Source organism: Crocodylus porosus, unplaced genomic scaffold, assembly GCF_001723895.1.
Source record: "Crocodylus porosus isolate Cpor-Errol unplaced genomic scaffold, CroPor_comp1, whole genome shotgun sequence".
Lineage (NCBI taxonomy): Eukaryota > Metazoa > Chordata > Crocodylia > Crocodylidae > Crocodylus > Crocodylus porosus.
The window spans coordinates 2,636,642-2,659,822 of NW_017728929.1; positions in this window are offsets into that span (position 1 = coordinate 2,636,642).

Consider the following 23,181-nt stretch of genomic DNA (forward strand, 5'->3'; position numbering starts at 1 on the left):
TGAAGTAGCAGTGAAGGGTTTCATTGGTTAGATTTGTGTGCATCATGCCATGAAATTAGTACTTTGAACCTTGAGTGACTTGTCTTTATAAGAGAAGCAAGGAGGTGGAAGACCTCATGGATTTATGGCTGGAGTCGGATCACATCATTTCTGACAAAAATTTTCACTGCAAAATTGTGCTGAACCCACAACACAAACCCCCTTCCTTTTTTTTTTTTCTTTTTTTCTTTTTGAGTTTTGATAAATTTGTGGTTAGAGCTAGTTTGAAAAGTACAGATGGGAAAAAATAAAATTGAAGTTTTCCTCTTCTATATTTAGATTCTTGGAATTTCCCATTTAGTGAGCCAGGTCCTTCTTAGCAATTGTGGATGGGCAGGAGAGTTGTGATATGTTGACAAAATACCTGGTGAGATTGTTTGTATGTTTGTTTCTGGGTATACTTCACCTCTATATAGAGCCCCAGTAATCTCGATTGACTATCTCAACAGAACTCTGCTGGGGGCTGGGGTGTTCTGGCATGAATCCAATGGGGGAATTGAGATGTAGAGTTTGTTTAGCTTTTAGGGAGGCTGGAAATGAGTTTTGAGCATAGATGCCTAAGTGAACTAGTGTAAAAAGTATGTTTGCGCTCACTGTAAAAGATTAGTTGGTGATGTGGGATAATGAGAGGCATGCAGGAGAAAATGCAGAAAGCATGTAATAGGAAAAATTAAGGAAATTTTCTATATAGAACAGACTGCAATGTTCAAAACAAGCCAGAAATTTCCAAATAGCTTGCTAGTGTGTTATTGGTGAACACGTAATGTCAGTATTTTGCTCATTGTATGAGACCTGAAAAACAATGGAAGTCTAATTACAAATTAAGAACTCCATTCCAATGTCTCTCTTACATTGGAGTTGTTATTTTTGTGTTAAATGGCTGGTCACAAGTTAGGAAACTGACAGTAGGCAGATGAATACAATTATATTGAATATAATTAAGAAAAAGATGATCAAATAAAAGATGAGAAAAGAACCTTATGAGAAGTGATAATGCAGCAGTTGAACTCTAGCCAGCCAAAGAAATAAACATACATTTCAGAAAAAGTTTAAGTACACGGTAGCTTTGGAAACAGCAGGAATTGACAAGGTGTCATTATGAGATGTCTCAAAGAGAAAAAGCTCTATATGGAGTACTACATCCAGTTCTGGGCTCCACAATTCAGGAAGGACATGGAGAAGCTTGAAACAATCCAGAGGAGAGCCATGTGCATGATCAGAGGGCAAGAGAACAGGCCTCATGAAGAGACATTGTGAGCTATGGGACACTTCAGCCTGGAGAAGCACAGGCTTAGGGGTGACTTGGTGGCAGCCTATAAGTAAGGGGTGTGGCATCACGATCTGGGGGGATGCCTGTTCACCGGAGTGCCCCAAGGGAAGACAAGGTTCAACAGTCACAAATTCCCATAACACCGTTTTAGACTGGACATAAGGAAAAACTTCATTACTGTCCGAGCCCCCAAGGCCTGGAACAGATTCCCCCCAGATCTGGTGCAAGCACCTACTCTGGACACTTTCAAGAAACATTTGGACGTTTATCTTGCTGGGATCCTTTGACCCTAGCTGATTTCCTGCCCCTTGGGCAGGGGGCTAGACCCAATGACCATATGAGGTCTCTTCCAGCCCTAATGTCTCTGAAATCTATGAAAAAAACCCTTAAAAAGGAAGATTATATTGTCCAAAGCCTCTGTGACTATGTTGCTGCAATATTTGTGAAAAGGAGCTGAGAGTTGAATTCTGTCATCCATGATGCACATTTTCTTGGACAAGGAAGGGGAAACATTGAAAGGTTCTATTATTACAAAGCAGAAAGGTAATTGTGGGAACTCAGAGTAAACAATGCACTAGATCCAGCTATATTGTTTGTAAGAAGCAGTAAGGAAAACAGGCCTTTGACAGAGATTTTTGCATGTGTCTGTGTTGGGGGAGGAGATAGCTTCATTTTGTGATCTGACTGGTTTAGAAAGTGATAAAATGAATACATAGGAAACACTGGACCTGTGCTTAATTTAATTATATAAATGGTATCACTAGAGTTGTCCTGGTTCATTGGGGCAGTATATATGCTAAATAAGTCCTATAGGCTGGGTCATGTATTGTACTATTACTTAATTGGCAAACAGCTTTAGCAGTAATTTCAGATTGGCAGGGGGATGCATTATGTACTCAAGCGAATAGGCACACAGTAGATAGCATAGCACATGCAGCTAGAAATTGCCATTTCTTGACTTCATTCACACAAAATAGAAGTGTGACTTGTGACCACCAGAGCCATAATAATAGTATATACAAAAGAAAGTGCTTCCTATCTCAGGGTCTTTTCTTCTTGGGATCCATCTATCACAGAGTACTAATTGGCAAAAGAGAGTAAGGAAATGACTGAACTAATATTTACAAATTGCAACTATAGTAAACATCCTGGTATATAACAGCATAAGCCAGTCTCTGTGTGCTTCTGGTCTGAAGCGATAAAATGAGGATTACAGCTTCCTCCACACCTCTTGTCTGCTTTGTCTTTTAGATCTGTAAGCTCTTCAGGGGAAGGTTGATCTTTCTCAGCACATGAGACAATGTGGCTAGGCCACTGGGCTGGGAATCAGAAGCCCTGATTTTTATTTCCAGTTCTGCCACTGACCTGCCACGTGACTTGAGATGGATCGCTTCAGATCCGCACCTCTTTTTTCCCTCCCTGTCTATTTAGTCTCTTGGGCTGTAAACAGACATCTCGTTTGAGGTGATCCTACTTGATGTGAGTGAAAACTCAGGACAAAAGTAGAACAGTACTGCCCTTTACACATGTTGCCTTTCCAAGCTGCATTGCTCCTCAGAAGGCAGGGAGAGCACACCGCTTGACAGGCTTATCCCTGGAATGACTATCAAAAAATCTGCCAGCACATGTCCACCACCTCCACAATTACTAGACCCCACAACATTCTATATATATATATAGTTGATACAATACCACAGGGTAACTATACATGTGCCAGCCATCTGCTCTGACACATACTAAGTAGCGTGTGTCAGAAAAGACTCGATTAATTGAGTCTGCTGGAGCATGCTAATTAGCACAGTTCATCAGTCTCCACACCGCGTGTATTCAGCATTCCCACACTTCAAAATGCCAGCAAGGCATGTATATATTAGTGGTGTTTTATTTTAATCATGCAAAAATGTGGATTTGGGGTTATTTTTTACATCCTAAAATTTGGGATTTTTTTAAAATCAGAGAAAACCAAGATCTCTGGACTATGATTTTGGTTTTGAATCTGATGTCATGATCTTCAAACATCTGTTTCCTCAGGTGTCCAAAGGCTGCACTTGCACATTTGAGGTGATGCTGGATTTCTCCATTGATGAAAGCTTTCTGCAAGAGATGGCTTCCAAGCTATGGGAAAAACTCATCGTTCTCCAGAGTCTCACCCTGAAACTAATTACCGGAGCTGGGAACCGCTCATTAAGAGCTTGTTGATGAAGGACTTTAGTCTTCTGAATGTTAAGCATCAGTCCATAGGTTCATTAATGGATGGGCCAGCTGGGCCCAGGCCCAGTGGCCATGACCAATTCAAGGGCCCCAGGATCCTCATCAGCAGGGAAATGAAAGCCATGGTTTTAAACTTGGTGCCATTTTTTATTCCCAGCAGGAAGACAAAAATGACGCCAAGTTTAAACTGTGGCTTTTGCATTTGCTTCCCTATGAGCTGGGAGCAGAGCCCCTCCACCAATGGGGCTGGGCTGAGCTGGGTTGGGAGTGCTGTGCCTGGTGGCAGGGTGCAGCTGGAGCCGAGCCAGACTGAGACGGGGTGCCATGACATGCCTCTGCAGGCAGGTGGATGGTGGCACTGGGGAGCCTTTGGTGGCCTACGGACACTAGGGTTGTGCAAAGCTTCAGTTGCTGATTTGATTCAGAGGAGATTCGGCTTGATTCGGTGGCCAAATCTTCGAATCCAGATCGAATCAGGAGACCTGTTAATCTATCTGAATTGAACTGGAAGCCTGCAATTTGATTCAGAGAGATTCGGAGAGATTTGACAATTTGGACATAGACACAGATTTATATGCTTTTTCTACATACCTCAAGGTACCAGGTGGCGTGTGAATGCTGAGATGGTGGAAAGGATGGAATGTCCCACAGGAATGCTGGGCGGGGTCCCCAATGCACTCTGTGGTGGACCTGGACGTGGACCAGAAGCACTTCTGGTCCACTTCTGGGTCTGCTGCGGAGTGTGTGGGAGCCCCCCCCCGCACTTCAGTTCAGCGACTGGTGCCTCTTGGGTCTGGGGGGCACCTGGGGTTCCCCTACCACTAATTGCTGTGCCAAGGGTTTTTGGGGGGTTCCCTGCATGCTCAATGGTGGACCCATAAATGGACCGGAAGTATTTCCAGTCCACTTCTGGGTCCACCACTGAGCATGTGGGGGAGGGGGAAGCGAGTTCCCTGTGCTCCTTTGGGATGCTCTGTCTGCCTCACCATCTCAGCATCCACAAGCTGTGCCTGGTACCTTGAGGTATGTAGAAAAAACATTTAAAGCTGTGTCTATGGCCTAATTGCTGATTCTCTGAATCGGAATCAAATCTTCAGATTCAGATTCAGCTGAACCGAATCAGGACAGTGATCCAAATCAGTGAATCAAATTACTGTCCCCTGAACCAGGCCAAATCTAAATCCAAATTGAATATGGCCCGCTTCTCACACTGCTAATGGACACCGCAAAATTCATCTTCCCCTTCCTATATCCACTCCTCTCAGTGCTACTGCCCACCTGCAGAGGTGCAAAGTGCTCCCAGCTCAATCTGGCCTGGCCCTGTGCAGCTGCATAGGTGTAAGTCTAACGGGGCCAGGCAGGGAGCTAGATGGAGTCACAGGCAGCTCATAGTGGGTGTGGGGAGGATGCGGGGGGCTGCCTCAGAGTGATCAAGAATGGGGGAGGAAGGAGGTACTGTGAGGGGAAAATGTATATGTGCATGTGGGTGTGTGTGTCTGTTTGTTCATGGCAGGGAGAGTGTGTTTACATCTATGTGTACATGTGCAGAATGTGAATGAGAGTAGAGTGTGTGCCTCTGTGTGTGTGTGTGTGAGTGTGTGCATGTGTGTGTGCACGTGTCTGTGTACATTCAGCCTTAGTGGGGCGGGGGAAGCAGGGAGAAGAGGCATAAATGTGCCTTCCACCACCCCCAGCCTGGCAGGGCCCACCCAGCCTACCCCCACCAGCACCAAGAGGGGAAGGGTCCCTTCTCTCCCCCCCCCCCCACTGCAGCCCATCTCCCATGGGGGGAGGGGGCCTCTGATTTTGTGTTTGCCCAGGGCCCCAGTACACTTTAATCCACCTCTACATCAGTCCCATTTTCTTTTATGCCTCAGTAAAAACGTTGACAATTGCCTGAAAATCTGCTTCCGACTGGACACATGCTACAGAATCACCAACATACTGGAGCTCAACTATTGAGGTTGGAGTGGTCTTGGTTTTGGTTTAGAGCTGGCTGAGATTAAATAGCTTACCATCCATTTGGTAGTTTAGCTCCACTCTGACTGGAAGTTTGTTGGTGGTCAGATGTAACACTAAGGTAAGGACCAACAAGAAGAGTGTTGGAGCAATGGTGCAGTCTTGCTGAACTCCTGTCATAACCTCAAAAGGCTCTGTGGTATAACTGTTACTGAGAATTACTGCTCACATGGTGTCATGGCACTTGCTTGATGAAAAGTATGTTTTTTATGATATATTGGTAGTTCTAAGACTCTGATTGATAGACATCTGTAACAGGGAACCCTAACCCTGTTTTTAAGAGACAGGGTGGTCCCTTTAAGTCCAGAACCTGCCAGTCATGGCCGGCCGGTCAAATAGGGGTTAAGGCTGAAGCCCTGCCAGTTGGTCAGGTGACAGGAAGAGAAAGGCCAGGACCCAACAAATGGCAAGTGGAGAAGGCCAGAGGGGCAGCTGGGAGCAAACTTCCAATGACCACAGTGCCGTGGCTACAGTCTCTGTTGGGAGACTACGCCACGCCTCAGGCATTCTCATGATCATCTAAAGTAAGCAGGCATGTTGCCTCTCTTGTTAATGTTAAGACCAGTGGTTTGGGTGAGGCTATTGGGGAAGGAGGAGGCCTCATTGGGGGCCCACTGCAGTGTGGGGGGCCCCAGCGCCAGAGAGGGAGCAGTATTCAGGGGTGAGCAGAAGCCTGAGTGAGGTTTATTTTGAGAGCTAGAGCCTGGGAGTCAAACCCTGATTAATGGGGGTTTTTTACTGACAGGCCTAGCTAGAGAGAAAAAGGGTAGGACCACCGCAGCTGAGACCCCAACATAAAGAGGAATTTACAAATACCATCTGCAAGGCTTGGGCTGCAGTATAGGGGAGGAACGGAGATGCAGATAGCGCCCCCTGGCATTGGGGCATACAATGGGCAGCCTCCCACTTAATTAACAACAATTAATTAACAACAAAGCATGGCAGATGAGAAGGTGGGCGGGGCCACCAGTAGATGGACCCCAAGCAGGCCCCCTCCCCATTACAATGGTGCATTGGCCAGGAACTTTTCATACTGCAGTATGCATCATAGGATGCTGGTTTGCCTGTATGAGGGAAAGAACCCTTGGGTCCATAAAGAAACCAGAGAAATGAGAGCATATGTTAGCCCCAGACCTAGACTCACAGCAGCAAGTCTTGGATCAGCTATGCCAAATAATACAAGTCCTGCAGGGTCAAGCCACAAGACAACAGGCACTGTCGCCAACATGACTGGAAGCATCCACTTGTGATCAACGACCCAGGTAGGGCTGTGTGGCTATGGAGCCAGAGTTGGCTCTGAGGTAGGAGACAAGCCACTCTCATTGAAGGTGGAAGTGACAACAGAGGGAAAAAAGGTATGGGCTATGCTGGATTCAGGCTCATTGCAGACCGTGGTGCGGAGCGACGTGTTACCGGCAAGAGAAAGGGAAGTAGCGGACTGCATAATTGTGCAATGCTGGTGCAGGGGTTCCATCAAAGTTGACAGAGTGGGGGTCATCCTACAAGTAGGGGATAGGACCCGCCAGATGCTAGTTGGGGTCGCTGAGAGCTTACCCTACCCAGTAGTACTGGACTGTGGCTGGCCGGAGTTGTTGACAGAGATAGCCAATTTGAGGCAACAGGAGGGGACTGAGATGATAGAAAGTTGCTGTTGGAGGCCCTGGAAGACTAGAAAGCCCAAGGCTGGATGGGAAGATGATTTGAGGGGTGAGGGATTCGCGGATGAAACTGAACAACCTCCTCCTGAAGAAGAGGCTGAACAAGAGGTGGATGTCACACATTTGTGGGAGGACAGACATTTCCAGTTGGAGCAGAGTTGGGAGGTAAATTTTTGGTATGCTTTTCAGGAACACCTGGCTCAATGAAACAGCAAGGCATTATGACCAGAGCTGATGAACACACCACCAAGGTTCAAGGTAAGAAATGACCTCCTGTACTAAATTGAGCAAGGCAAGCCTGAAGGAGGGGAGGTCATACAGTTGCCGGTACCTTGGCGATATCGACAGGCTGTATTGAAGGTGGCTCATGAGCTCCCTATGGGTGGACATTTGGGCAGGGACAAAACAGAAGCCCGCATTCGGGGAAGATTTTTTTGGCCAGGACTGTTGTGGGAAGTGGCGAGGTATTGTGCTTCATGTCCCGCGTGCCAAAAAGTGAACCCAAGGCACCCTCCAAAAGCTCCCTTAATTCCGATGCCCTTGGTAGAGGTTCCCTTTGAGTGGGTGGCAGTGGACATCATGGGGCCACTTCCCAGAAGTAGCACTGGAAACCAGTATATTTTAGTTTTACTGGATTATGCAACAAGGTACCGATGCAGACAGTGTCCACTCCAAAGGTGGCAAATGAGGTATTGAAAATAGTCTCATAAGTAGGACTCCCTAGAGAACTGCTGACAGACCAGGGAATGAATTTTACATCACTTATGTTCAAGGGAGTGAGTAAAGCTTTGGAGATTAAAAACCTAAAGACGGCAGTTTATCATCCCCAAATGGACAGGCTTGTGGAGACACAACTGGACATTGAAGCAGATGTTAAAGAAATTTGTGGTTGAGAGTCCTCAGAATTGGGATAAAATGATATCACCTTAGTTGTTTGCTGTAAGAGAGGCACCCCAGGCCTCAACTGGGTTTTCAGTCTTTGAACTATTGTATAGCCGGCAACTAAGGGGAATCCTGGATTGGATTAAAGAGAGTTGGGAAGAACAGCATAGTAAAGATCAGAACTTGATCCAATACGTAATACAACTGCAGGAATGCCTTGAAGCAGCTCGGAGCAAGGTTTTAGGAAATCTCAGGGGGCTCAGCAACAACAAGTGAGGCATTATAACTGAGGTGCACGGCAAAGGAAGTTTGACCTGGGGGACCATGTGTTGGTTTTATTGCCTGGCCATGAGAGTAAATTACTCACCGGAAATTACTCACCCAGTGGCAAGGACCCTATGAAATTATGCGCCAAGTGGGGTCCATAGACTATGAGGTGCATCAGATAGATAAACAAAAAAAGGAGCAAGTATACCACGTCAATGTGTTGAAGAAGTGGGAAGAGTGATAGCGTATGTACCTAGCCCTTCATTCCGAGGAATTAGAATTGGGACCCTCTTTGACAGAGGGAAGTGGACTGGGTGACGTGGAACTGGCCCCGCGACTATCCAAAGAACAGAGAAGACAGGCTGCCAAGCTAGTCAGGGAATATGGAGATGTGTTCCAGGAAACTCCTGGGGAAGCTCGGGGTGTGGTACACTGGATATAAACTACTCCAGGCCAGGTGATCCATGAGAACTGGAGATGGATTCCACAGTGACTGCAGAGCCAGATAAAAACAGAGATTGAAATGATGCTGGAGAAAGGCATCATATGTGAGTCCCACAGTGACTGGCAGAGTCACATCGTAGCAGTGCCCAAGCCCGATGGAACAATTCATTTCCATATCAATTTCCAGATGGTAAACGCAGTAGCTAAGTTTAATGCCTATCTGATGCCGAGAGTAGATGAACTGGTGGAAAACACTGGGCAAGCTCGCTACATTTCCACTTTAGATCTGACAAAAGGTTACTGGCAGGTTCCAGTAGCACCCAAAGATCAAGAAGAGACAGCATTTGCTACCCCTTGGGGTCTCTTCCAGTTCCGGCGCATGCCATTTGGATTACATGGAGACAGGGCTACATTTCAGCGTCTAATGGACAGGGTTTTGGCTCCCCATGGGGGTTACATCATGGCTTACATAGACAGTATTAGTACATACACTGAAGACTGGGCTGGACACCTCACCACTCTGAGAGCAGTAATGCAAGACTTGAGAAGGGCTGGGCTAACAGTCAATCCAAAGAAATGTATGATAGGGAAAGAAGAAGAATACCTTGTGTTCCCAGTAGGAAGTGGGAAGGTGAGACCGTTGTTAAATAAGGTGGAGGCACTGCGAAAGTATCGAGCTCCTCATACCAAGAGACAAGGGAGGGCTTTTATGGGGCTAGCTAGTTATTATAGAAGGTTTGTACCTCACTTTGCAGACTTAGTAGTGCCTTTGACAGAGATGATACCTCTCAGATTATGTTCCTAAGATTGCTGTTCCACATAAGCAGTTATTGCTGTGGATGTCACATGGATATTATGTGATAGGAGGGAGGAATTCAAGGCACTGGAGTGAGTAAGGATGTAGTTAACATGGTCATGAATGAGATGAGCCCAGAGGCTACTTGTGAGACAGACTTGTTATTAATGCATGATTCACAGTATGCAGAAGCTTGAGAGCCTTAGCATCCTTTGTGTCATCACAACTGAAGTGATCCCAGTGCACCTCTGTAATCCTATTGAATTAGGTTATATGTTATACCAGGCATGAACTAATGCATGATATTGTCTATTTTTATTAAGTTTCCTTAGCTCAAATGATTTCAGCCTTAACCAAAGCATTGCTGCTATTACATGGGTTTTCTTTGTTGGGAGATTTTCAGCATAGTAGGTGGAATCAAGCCAACTAATAACTAGTATCAGTGGGAGGAGCTCTAGGCCTTCCCAATGATCAAAGGAGTTAGGCAGACCGGCAGTTGATCTGATAAGATGATTAAGAATCAAGCAGCCATGACAAATAGCTCTTCAGAGGAAGTTAGCTTTTGTAGGCTGGCAACTTGAACTAACCCTGAGGTAAGATAACTATTCTGAAATGGCATGAATGGCCCAGAACACTTGCAAATATTTGGATTTTCTTGTCTTTCTGATTGCCATTAAGTTGCTGTATCAGATCAAAAGCTCTTTTTGCTCATTTGGAAATGAAATTACTGTGCCTACTCTACTGTGTAAAGTTTAGGGGAACTTTAATGAAACAAATTCTGGCAATGGAGACTGCTTTATTGTCCCAAGATGTTTAATTAAGTTAAAACAGGCATGGGCTGCAGCTTTCCTGAGTTTGTTGCCATTGTAAAAAGATGCTTCACAGAGTAGAAATAGTCCCGGATCCAACTTTGCATTGATGGAAATCAGGATATGGATTTTAAAGTTGACCTCTCACACAGATCCCTGCTGCCAGGGTTCATGTTGTAGCAACTTGTAACAATTTTTTATAGTGATTATTTCAAACACTGTAATTTCTGGTTCATTTTTCAAATGGACTGGGCTACCTTTTCAAAAGGTTCAGAGATTGATCTTGTGTTATACACTTAGAGCTGCACAGTGCTGGATCACATTTGGTCCACAGGGCTTTTTGTCAGAAAAATACTTTGATGATCAACTGTGTCAACACATTTCTGTCATTTGGAAATGAAATTACATATTGACACATCAACATGTCAGAAGTGGTGACTGCTACCAGGGTAGTGTACACTTTTTCCATTCACCAAACATTTGGTCCTTTTTTGCAGTTTGAGGTCTGAGCAGGTTTTACAGGTTACTTTTAAGCCATCATAAAGACTCTTAAAATGTGAGCATTCCCCCATTAAAGGGTATTAATTAGGGCTGTGTGAAGCTTTGGTTTGCGATTTGATTCAGAGAAGATACAGCCCAATTCAGAGGCCGAATCTCTGAATTTGAATTGAATCACTAGAAGCTTAAAACTTTCTGAATCAATTTGGAGCCTCCAAATTGATTCAGAAAAGATTCAGAAGAGATTCAGAGATTCAGAATCAGAGTCTTTGAGGGGAAACAGAAACTTAGAGCGGGAGGGGGGAAGGAGGAGCAGGAGCGGTAGGACTGACATCTCTAGCTGGCCAGTGAGTGTGATTTCTCCCTGAGTCCCCTTCCAATCACATTGTTTGGGGGAGGGACATAGAAACGTCATAAAAGCCTCTGTCTGCAGGCTTTCTGTGCCTTTTGTGAGCTGGTTCTAAGTAACAGCAGCAGAAAGGTACTGGACTGGCTTGCTTTCCAGTCATCTGCCTGTTCCTTCTTGTTGTTAGAAAGGTTTGGATAGGATATAATGAGTTTTGCCTATTAGCAGCCAGAGGTGCAGGGCTCCAGAACCCAGACTCCCCCTGCACCTATTTCCCTAACAGCTGGCAGTCTTTGTGGCCACAGCAGGGCCTAGCAGGTCTTCAGTTTTCACCCCCCTGTGCTTTAACATACACACACACACATACCCATGTCATGAGTTTTGCTTGTCAGCAGCTTCAGGTGCATTTTCCCAGAAATCCATGCAACTATCTCCTTGAAACTTGGCAAATTTTGTGGCCTCAGCAGGAGCTACCATCTCTGCAAGTTTAATTTGAATCAGGCAAGAAGTACTTCAGGTCTACTTCCGGGTCTGCCGCCAAGCACGTGGGGAGTGGGGAGGAGGGCATGCTCCTGTGGGACACTCCATCCGCCTCACTATCCCAGCATTCACAAGCTGCACCTGGTACCTTGAGGTATGTAGAAAAACATTTAAAGCTGTGTCTATGGTCAAATCGCTGATACTCCAAATCAGCATTGAATCTTCAGATTCAGATTCTGCCTAATTGAATCGGAACAGTGATCTGAATCAACAAATTGAATTACTGTCCCCTGAATTGGGCCAAATCTGAATCTGAATCAAATAATGCCTGCTTTGCATACCCCTGCTTGCTAGCTGTTGGTGCAAGGGGAGCTGTTAAAAATCCAGTTAACTACTAATGAGCACAGTGTCTTTTAGTGCTGGTTGACCATCTCCCTCCCCACCCACTGTACCTTTTCACACTGCATGATGGGTCAGCTTCCCCTCCACCATGGTGTTTATTTGAACTGAGTGGCACTTGGGATGGCTCCATCAGCACTGGCCTTAGCCAACCCATGCAGCGAGCCCACTGAGTCTCAGCTCTCTGCCCTGCTGTTGCATGCAGTGAGCTCACTTGGTGTCTGCTCTGCCCCAGTGTATGTACTAACACAACCCCTTGTTCACAGTCCCAATCCCAATTCTGTGAAACACATCAAGATTTTGGTCCTTTATTATTTTTATTCTTTTTTTTTTTTTTTTTTTACTTCTCCCTGCCCATTCACTTCAAATAGTTTTTTTCCCAAGACTTTTCCCCTTCCACAAGGCTCTTGCTAGCTCCAGAGTGATGGAAATAACATGATGTCTTCTCCACCTCCAAGCTGTGTGCCACCCTCCCCCTTCCTTTTCCAGCTCAGAAGAGGGAGCGTGTCCTCAATCCTTTCAGTGCCACACCCTTGCCAGGTCTTCTACTGGCAAGTCACAGTTGTGCAGGCTTGAGACACCATTAGATCTTAACCTGTGACTGCTCTGAAACTGGTATAACTTTAGCATGGCCTAGCATTCCACAGATTGAAAATATTTTAAAAGTAACCTGTACCAGCACCTGATCACAAAGGGAAACTATTGAAATCATTACATTTCCCATACTTGGTTGGAAGCCATGGCAATCCAAATGTTGCCATGGTTTTGTCCAAGCCAGACGACTTGAAGTCCACCAAAATCTTTATGTATTTAGCTCAAAGCTTCCCTCTACCTATTATCCATCTGTAGGTTGGTGGTGTTACAGCTTACCTTTACACTGTCATAAAGGTTGTGACAGGGTGGACGGGGGTGAAAAGAAAAAAACCCTGCACGCACCCTCCCCCTCACCTGGAAGGGGTCTGGGACCCTCTGGGATGTTGTGGGGTCCTAGGAACAGGGGTAGCTGGGTCAGAGCTAGATCTCACTTCTGGCTACACCGGGTAGAGCAGCCTGGCAGGGAACCAGGGGCAGGGATGTCTGCAGGGACAAGACAGACTCTTGAGTGGGGTGCGGAGATGGTCAGGTAGTTCTGCCCTGATGAGGAGCAGCAGCCAGCTGGTGTAGGCACAGTTGTTAACCCTGCAGGGAACACGAGCTGCAGCTGTGTGGCAGAGCTGGAACCAGATTGGCAGCAGAGATCAAATGGACTCCTAAAAGACCTCAGACAGTAGTTGAGCCATGGGGGAACGCAGACAGCAGCATATACGAAGCAACAGACTGGTCAGCAGAGTTGCTCACTGTTCCTTGCACTGATCCATAATGGACTGCTAGATATTCCCAGGGCAAAATCAGGTGCTTTTGACCACAGAGTCGGGGCGTGTGAGAATCTGTGTAAGATAAAATTACTCTAATTGTATGATAAGGACTGAGGGTTTGTGGAGTTATCCACATGGATTGGTTTGTAGCAGGAGGTTGAGGCGGGAGTACAGGGGTAGGAGGAGCTCCAACTCTGGCATGTAAGGCTCAATATCTGATGCAGCACGCAGTTCTGTCCTTTCAAGAAGATAGGATAATCCTGAGAAAAATCATCACCTCCCTAATTTGTATTACACCAAAGATGTGTCAGGAAAGATAGTGAGGAACTGGCTGGCCTGTCTTTCTGAGGGATGATAGCTCTATGGTGCAATCATGACTACATATAACCACTGAGGCATCTTCAGCCTTAAAGAGTAGGAAGTTGAAGATGACTTGGTTACAAAGGCGCTTAAAATGGGAGTGTGTACCTGTTAAAGGGTGTTAACCTGTGATAAATGCCCTCTAAATGGTTTTATGCCACTCAGGTTTATCTTTGAACCATTTTACCCAGGTCATTCCAGGGTGTCCTGGGAGAGAATGGGGGGAAGGACCCTGAACAAGAAAGGAAAGTTATGGGAGACAGAAGGGACAGAAGAAAGAGAAACAAACAAACATAGAAGTTAAAACCAGGAAAAAACTACTTGCTTTCAGTAGGAACCACAACACAGTGGGAGCAAGAGAGAAACCCGTGCGGTTCATTAGCTGCATGTTTATTCAGCTGAGACCGGCTGGTGACGTCACCGGCAATCACCAGCCAGCAGTGATAAAAATGGCCAGTGGAGGAGGAAGGAGAGGAGGGAGAATGGAACCGGGAAGTGTAGGGACACCAGACCCATTCTGGGATTCTCTCAGGGAGGAAGAAGCATCAGATGAGAAGCCAGAGGAGGCTCCTGATCCCAGCCGTGGTAACAGTGGCAGGGAACAAATCACCAATGCCGGAGACGAGCTGGAAGCAGCCCCTGCAATCTGTGATGGCAGCAGCGCCAGAGGAGGCATTGAAGGGCATGTGAAGACCTTCACCATAACAGGTGGGAGTATTGGGAACAGTGGGGAGGAGGAGGAATTCTCTCTGTCAGGAGAGTCCTGACAGGAACAGCAGGAAGGGGCATGGAGAAGCAGGGCACGGACCCTAAATGCAGAAAATAGCCAGCCATAAGGAGCTGTGAGGCACCCGGATTGGAAGGCTCTGGAAGGGAGAGAAGCAGGGCAGCACCGGGCTCACTGAGGAAGTGGAAAGTGGGGAAGGGATGACCCAAGCAGGAGGCCTTAAGTACACGACCCTGAACGGAGGTCAGTTCTTAGCTAGACCGTAGGGAACTCGGCACCCGGTACCCTGATGCAAGGGACCAGGGGAGGGAGCTACCCTGATACCTAGCGATATGTCAGACATGTTGTCTCATGTTTTTTTTTCCTTTTTGTATTTCCCCGTGTGAAGGGGTTGAGAGACAGGAGGGGCTTATAGATATAGACTAGATGGTGTAAGGCCCATAGGATTTCATACTGGATCAAGGCGAGAGTTCACCCTAGGCGAGCACAGGTTCCACAAGTGAGACTTCCAAACATGAACAACCCATGGCAGAGTAAACAAATCAGCCTCAGGAGTGGATATCCAGGACAAGAAGGAACTCAAGAGGCTCATCACTAGCGTAAGAAGGGGTATGTGGCCACGAAGATTGAGCAATCCATCGAGGTGGCGTGAGGACGGGGTGTAGGGATGGCAGAGCCATGCTGGTGACTGTTGGGCAGACCGCATGCTGCAGAAGGTCCCTGGGTAGCCGATCTTCCACTGAGGAACATTCAAAGTCGTGGCAGGAAAGATGGGGAAGACTACCTGTGGAGAGAACATCTCCTTGCCAATTTGCAGGAATCTGCAAGGCGTACACCACCCAGTGCTTGAGCCAAGGCTGCACGTGACTGAGTGTTCAGGACCCAACGGTCACACAGGGTATTGTTAGAATGCTCTAGGGAGATAAGCAAACAATATTCTTTGGGTAAGTCCTAAATCTTTTATTAGACCAACTGAAATAGTTGGAAAAATTCTTCTTTGCAAGGTTTTGGGTACAGATACCTTTTGTCAAGCAGAGGAAGGCCTTCCTATGTTTGGAAACTGCTCTTGTAATCTAGGTCAGGGCATCAAAGAAAAAATGAGCTAAGGGTTTTTTAAAGTTAAAACTTGAATGCAACTTTCTATATAGATATAAATGCAAATGCAGTTAAATAGTACATAGCTCTGTTTATAAGTGAATGTCATTATATATAGAAAATGTATGTGTTTTGTGGGAGTCCAGCAGGAAAAATAATACAGCAGGGAAACCAGCATGGATTTATAGCAGGTAGATCATGCCTGACCAATCTGGTTTTGTTTTATGACAGGGTCACAAAATGCTTAGATGTAGGAGTAGAGGTGGATGTCATTTTCTTGGACTTTAGCAAGGCCTTCGTTACGGTATCTCATCCTATTTTCATAAATAATTTAAGAGGCTGTGACATAGATGTTTACACTGTCTGGTAATTGGCTTAGCAGTCACACCCAGAGAGTGGTAGTAGATGGGTCGGTATCAACCTAGAAAGAGGTGGGTAGTGGGATCCCCCCTTGGACCTGTACACGTCAGTGTCTTCTTCAGTGACTTGGATGTGGGTCTGAAGTGTACTCTGTCCAAGTTTGCAGACAATGCTAAATTGTGGGGTGAAGAGGGTAGAGAACAATTGCAGGCAGACCTGGACAGGTTAGAAAAGTGGGCAGTACACAACAGGATGCAGTACAACAAGGACAAGTGCAGAGTGCTGCACCTAGGGCAGAAAATATCAAGCACACCTACTGGCTGGGAAGTGACCCTACCAGCAGCACAGAAAAAGGGATCTCAGAGTCATAGTGGACTCCAAGATGAACATGAGTCATCAGTGTGATGAAATCATCAGCAAAGCTAACCACACTTTATCATGCATCAGCAGATGCATGACAAATAGATCCATGGAGGTGATACTTCCCCTTTATGTGGAACTGGTCAGACCATAGTTGGAGTACTGCATCCAGTTCTGGGCGCCGTACTTCAAGAAGGATGTTGATAGACTCGAGGGGGTCCAGAGGAGGGCCACTCGTATGGTTAGGGGCTTATAGGACAAGCCCTATGTGGAGAGACTGACAGACCTGGACCTCTTCAGCCTCTGTAAGAGAAGGCTGAGAGGTGATCTAGTGGCCGCCTACAAATTCATGAAGGGGATACAGCAAAGGATCGGAGATGCTCTGTTCACCAGGGCACCTCTTGGGGTAACGAGGAACAATGGTCACAAACTGACAGAGAGCAGATTTAGGATAGATATCAGGAAAAACTTCTTCACAGTAAGGGTGGATAAAATTTGGAATGGGCTTCTAAGGGAGGTGGTGCTCTTCCCTACCCTGGGGGTCTTTAAGAGAAGGTTGGATAGAGATTTGGCTGGGGTCATGTGACCCCAGCACTCTTTCCTGCCTAGGCAGGGGGTCAGACTTGATGATCTCTTGAGGTCCCTTCCAACCCTAGCATCTATGAATCTATGAAATAAGATCATGAGTAAAATAAGGTTGAGTTGATGCTGATTCTATTGCTCTTTATTTTAAAATAAACACTAGAAAAGTCGGATCTGACCCTTTCTTTCAAAATTCAGGTATTTCAGCTTTAGAAGCTTGATTCTACCTATTTAAAAGAGTGGAACCATCTACAACAGAGTAGAGCAGTTTGCAAAGCATTACTCTGGATCGAGATCATGATTCAACATTCTAGAAGGATTAAGATTTTTTCATCTAGAATTTTGGATCAGTTCCATGTATATAACAAAGGAGCTTTGGCAGAAAACATGAAGTTTACTTTCTCAATTACTGTGTTCATATTTTTCCTTTAAACAACAAACAGAAAAGGGCAACTGACTTCAAACCTGATATTGATTTGGAGGGTCAGGGCATTTGTGCTGGTATTCCCTCCATTTAATTTCCTCTAGTTAATGAATCAAAGTGATACTCATTGTTCAATGGAGAAGTTAATAAACACAATATCCCAAGATTTTTTAAGAAATCTCAATCAATCATCTCAAATTGTCAGGACTTTTCAATATTTGTAGCAGGTTGTCAAAGCTGCTTACTCATTTCTTAAGGAAATGTTTGCTTTTTTATCCAAGCGCATTAAAAACTACACAGAAATCTGGGTTCTCTTGGCCTTAACTACCCATTACTGCTGATTCTTAAAACACTTTGACACTCTGTCCTTGTCATTCACAGCAAAATCATATGCCACTTATTTTAGGGGAGAAACAGGGCATTTGCTAAAATACAGTTAGCATTAAGTACATCTCAATCTCATGTGGCAGGGATGTAGAATAAGTTTTTTCAGTGGGGCTGTGTTGTGCTTAAGTATGGGGAACGAGGAAGAAGTATTTTTTTTCCAGTTATCCTAACCTGCTCTGTGTTGACTCCTGTTCTGCACTGGTCTTTCTTAGCGTGGTCCCTAATCATTAATCCGACACTGGCAGTTTCATGCAGATGCCGTTAAGGCCCTCTGGAACTGCTCATGGTTGGTATTTTGTGTCTTCAGATAGCAGAAGCAATAATGCATAGAAGCAATCTCTAAAGAACACTGTCGGCTGTTGAAGTGGATGTTTCCACATGAGTAGGCATCAATGAGCCTTTTGCCCAGTGCTGGTATTGGGAATGCTGCTATCTCCGCCCCACACTGCAGTGAGTACTTAGCGGGGTGCTGCTCTGCTTGTGAAGCGGAGCTAAACTGCTCAGCCTCAGGATAATGAAAGCGAGCAAATTCCCTGATCCCTCCCCATCTCACGAATAAGAAGCTTTTTACTTTAAAGAGAGACTGTCTGTGGCAGTGCCTCTTTCTCCATTTCTCCTCCTGTTCCTCCCCGCATGCTGAAGTAGGCTGATGGGCTGGATGCAAAAGGGTATAATAGAGAACATTTAAGAGAGCAGAAACAATATGGATTCGTTTTCCACCAAAAGGAGCTGCATGGTGCCTTTTGAGATAACCCCACCTCCTAATTTCCAGATGTGCTGCCTGCTTTTACTTTGTCCTACTCAGAAAACTACTCCAGACAAATGAAAATGCAGTTGAGAGATACAACAGAAAATGAGGTTACATAGGTTGGTGGAGAGGAGGAAGAGGGTGTTACTGCTCTTTGCAGACTGAATTGCTGTTACCCCTTCTGTCTTACATGCACATTTCCTTTAACTACGGATAATGACAACCAGTAGGTGTTAGAATTAGAATTTCCCTCCCCACATTGTGCCATTATGCTGCTTCAGAAAGGACAGTGTTCACTTGAGGTTTACAGGGGTGCCAAGCACCTAGAATCCCTCAGACCTGTTATCTCATGACCCTTAGAAAGTGTAGTACAGGAAGTGCACTGCGGCTCAGTGATAGTAATTTATTGACTAGATAGCTTAGTGAGTCAGCAGAACACTGCACTGGCTGGTGCACTTTGAAGTGATGGAGCCACGTCTCTGCCTGTTCTCTGCCAACTATTTAGAGAGAATGAGTTGAGTGTGCATTGCCCATTACCTGGGTTACAGTTTGGGATGGGCTGTTGAAGGGAATAGGAGCTTTGTCTTCTTTCTCCTTGCCATCCTGTCCAGTTACATATCTCACCTCACAAGCTTGCCTGTAACAGGAGGGGTGTCCTAGGGTTGCCATGCTCTCCCCTAGTTGCCCTCTGTACTGTGCCAAGCTTCCTACAAGCACCCTCAAATCTCACCTGCCACATCTTGGCCTTATTAAAGGGAGGCTGCCTTTTGTCCTCTTGGCCACGTTTCTCCTGCTATCACTGGTCTTGTTCTTATAATGGGGTTTCTGTTCACCCTGGCCTTATGGGCTATGCATGGCTCCAACCACCCCTGTACCACGCCCCAAGCCTCGCTGATGTACCAGACGTTCTTCGATCTCATTTGACACTTCTCTATCACTTGGGCTCTCCACAGCCCTGTCTCTGTCTCGCCACGCCTCACTCGGCGCTGTCTCTCTCACTGTGCCTCCCTGGGCACTCGGGTTCTCTGTGACCTTGTCTCACTCAGCCTTACGGGGCACTTGGAGTCGGCACTCTCCCAATACTATGCGCTTCCTGACACTCGGGTTCGGCACACTCCCAGTACTGTGCCCTTCTGATGCTTGGAGTTGACACTCTCCTATACTGCGTCCTTTCTGGCGTTCGGGTTTGGCACGCTCCCAGTGTTGCCCTTTTGGCTTTCGTCGGTCGCGGCCCCCTCCTTTGGAGCTTCTCAATCACAACCCACTCTCTGGGGCTGGGGTTTCCCGCTCTGCTGCGGGTCCCCCATGAGGCCTTCTCTAACCCCTAATAGCTTCACCCAAACCTCTGGTCAAACAGTTAACAAAACACAAGCCCCTTGGCTATAACGTAAATCTAAGCCATCTGGCTATAACAACATTTGAGTCACTCCAAGGTCTCTCCATCTCTCACCAGTATCACATTGTTCAGGCATTCAGGCCTCTTCCTTTTCCTCGCTCAGGCAGAGCTCCCTCCCCCTTAGTTGCCAGCAGGGAACTGCCTGCTTGGCCTTAGCCCTGGGGTTTAAATAGGAGCCAGGCCCTGCCCCTTACGGTCACCTGACCACTAGCAGGTGTGGGTCACTGGCTGTATCTAGTTGCCCCAGCAACAGGCACCTAGGGGTCATCCAGGCTCTCCAAGTAGCAAGCACCTTGGTGTCCTGCTACATTGCCCTAATTCACTTGTGCTAACCACTTTTTAGTTGCAGACATCTCACCTATTTTAATCTTTTTTGCCCACTAGTTGCATTGCCAAAGCAACAACTTTATTAATGAAATGCAGTTGTTAAAGAACCCACAGCACTAGTGCAAAATACTTTTTATTACTGTCTTATTTAGTGAACTTTGAAAACTGTGTAATTATTCTTCCCCCAAGTTCATTCTGCAACATTGTCTTTGAGGTTTCATTAAATCAAACTGTTGCATGGCTTTTCTCTTTTATCACACACTACAGGCTTTGGTTGTTTAGTTTAAACAAGTGCAATTCTGTTGCCTTCCCAGGTATTGCACTCACTTATGCCTCACATATCAGAAAAAATTTGAACATAATAGTAATAGTGTGGGATGACAAATGAACAGAGGTAAATGATAAAAAAAAGGACTATATGACATTTTGGAGATGGCACAAAATCATTGGCTTCAGTGGTAAGCACACTGTTAGAATTATTTGAGGTTGTGTATATCTTTATTATCTCTCAAAATTATTTGTGTAGCATCTTTCCTGTTTCTTAGAATGATTGTAGAATTAGAGAAAAATACTAGGGTTGTGCGAAGCGGGCCCTATTTAATTCAGATTCTAATTTGGCCTGAATCAGGGACAGTGATTCGATTAGTTGATTTGGATCACTGTCCCTGATTTGATTCGGCCGAATCCAGATCTGAAGATTTGATGCTGATCCAGAGAATCAGCGATTCAGACATAGATGGAGCTTTAAATGTTTTTTCTACATAAGTTGAAGTAGCAGGCATGACTTGTGATCACTGTGATGCTGGGGTGGATGGAGCATTCCACAGGAGCCCCGGGGGGCCCTCCACATGCTCAGTGGCGAACCCAGAAGTGAACTGGAATTACTTTCAGTCCACTTCTGGGTCTGCCGGGGAGGCTGCTGCCCCCACCCCCTGTACCCCCTGTCTTGGTAATCAGCCATGGGGGGGGGGACCCTGGGTGCTCCACCAGACCCAGAAGGCACTAGTCCCTGCGCACTCCCTGGTGGACCTGGAAGTGGACCAGATGTGCTTCTGATCCACTTCCTGGGCTGCTGCTGAGCGCACTGGTGAGCTCCCCCCCATGCTTCTGTGGGACACTCCAGGCACCCCAGCATCGCAACGTTGATGAGCCTCCTGGTACCTTGAGGTGTGTAGAAAATACATTTAAAGCTGTCTCTATGTCCAAATCACTGAATCTTTCTGAATCTGTGCAAATGAATTTGAAGGGTTCCAATTTGATTTGGAGAGATTAAAGGGTCCTCTGATTCGATTTGGATTCAGAGATTTGGCCACCGAATTAGGCTGAATCTCTACTGAATTGAATCAGGAACTGAAGCTTCACACAGCCCTAAAAAATACAGCTGAAAAGGGTCTTATCTAGTCCAGTGGCTTGCCCTGGGGGTCCTGTCCATGGCAGGGGTCAGACTTGGTGAGCTACTGAGGTCCCTTCCAACCCTAACATCTATGAATCTATGAAAATAGGATATTTTTTGTACAAAACTTCCTAGAGAAATGCTTGCATAATGTCCATTTAAGCAATTAGTGATGGAGACTCCACAACGTCTCAGGTTATCTGATCAATGTTTAACCGAACTCACAGAGAGCAAGGTTTTTTATGTTTCAAGAAGCAATGGGAATCTGAGTAGTGGAAAAGTCATAGCATAGTGTACATCCTATATCCTTATGGGAAAAGAATAATTCAGCTTATTGCCCCCTAGAATCTGCCCTTTTTTTTCTTTTTGTCTAAAAATCTCATGAGATTTCAACCACCTGATCATAAACTATTTCTGATTAATTCTCAGACAACCTTCCTCCAGCTTCCTAAGCCCCTGTCATCTACCATGTACTGAGCAATGGAATAGGCACTAGCACTTACCCTGTCAGAATTGAGATAGAGCGGAGTAAGGGGCAGGGAGGGGATGGGAAGATGGATTGGGGATTGGGAAAAATGGGGGAACTTTTGCAGGGAGCTTAGAAACGTTTATTAAAGTTCTCATTGGGAGATGAAGCATCTCTGGAAGAAGATGTGGTGAAGATTTAGAAGATAAACTCTGCTCTAAACCAACTGGGTTTTGATTCTACTTAAATCTCCACAGAATAGGAGGCAGATATTGAACAATGAGCGGCAGTTTCCAATAGATTTATTTCTGTCCAGGCTTTTGGGTTTCTACAGGTTTGAATTTTGCTGAAAGATGTTACAAAGTCTAATGGCACAGTAGATTATCAAGCGGCTTAATGTCAATTTCAGCTCTAAACTTCTGTGAATCTGTGTGAATTTAAAATGCTCTGGACTGGCTTATTGGCATCATCATCTGAGAAATCTACTGTAAACTTAAAGATAACATGTGTTATTTGTCTTCCCAGCTGGAAAGGTTTTGGAGGGCATAGAAGTGACATGCTCAGTTTCCAGTTGGGGGGAAAGCATCTTGAAATGTTCTGCCTGATTTCTGTTGGCTGGGACACCAAAGGGGAAAAGAGGCAGAGGTTGCAGATGAAAATCATCCATTTCCAATCTCAGCATTTAATGTCATTAGTTACAATTACAGCAAAATGGCTTTTAAGGTATCCAATTATTCTATCTGAAAATCAGAAATTCTAAATAAAACAAATCTAAATTTATTGCGATAGAAAAGAGGACAGAGTGTTAAATATAAATATTAAAGCTCGTGTTAGTGTTTCTGTTGATTTAGTCTAGTATTATATATGTAAAAGACCAAGCTAATCTGTTACCTTTTTAACTGAATCCCTTATCAACTAAATGCCTTTATTGTGAAAGTGATTACTTATGTTGCATTTACCTTGTTACTGTCTACAAAATTCTAAGTTTTTTCTGACTCAGTCACAGAAAAAGATTATAACTTTTTCTTCATAATTGCTTTGTTAAACCACTTCACTGAAATTAGCATTTAAATAGGTGCAAGT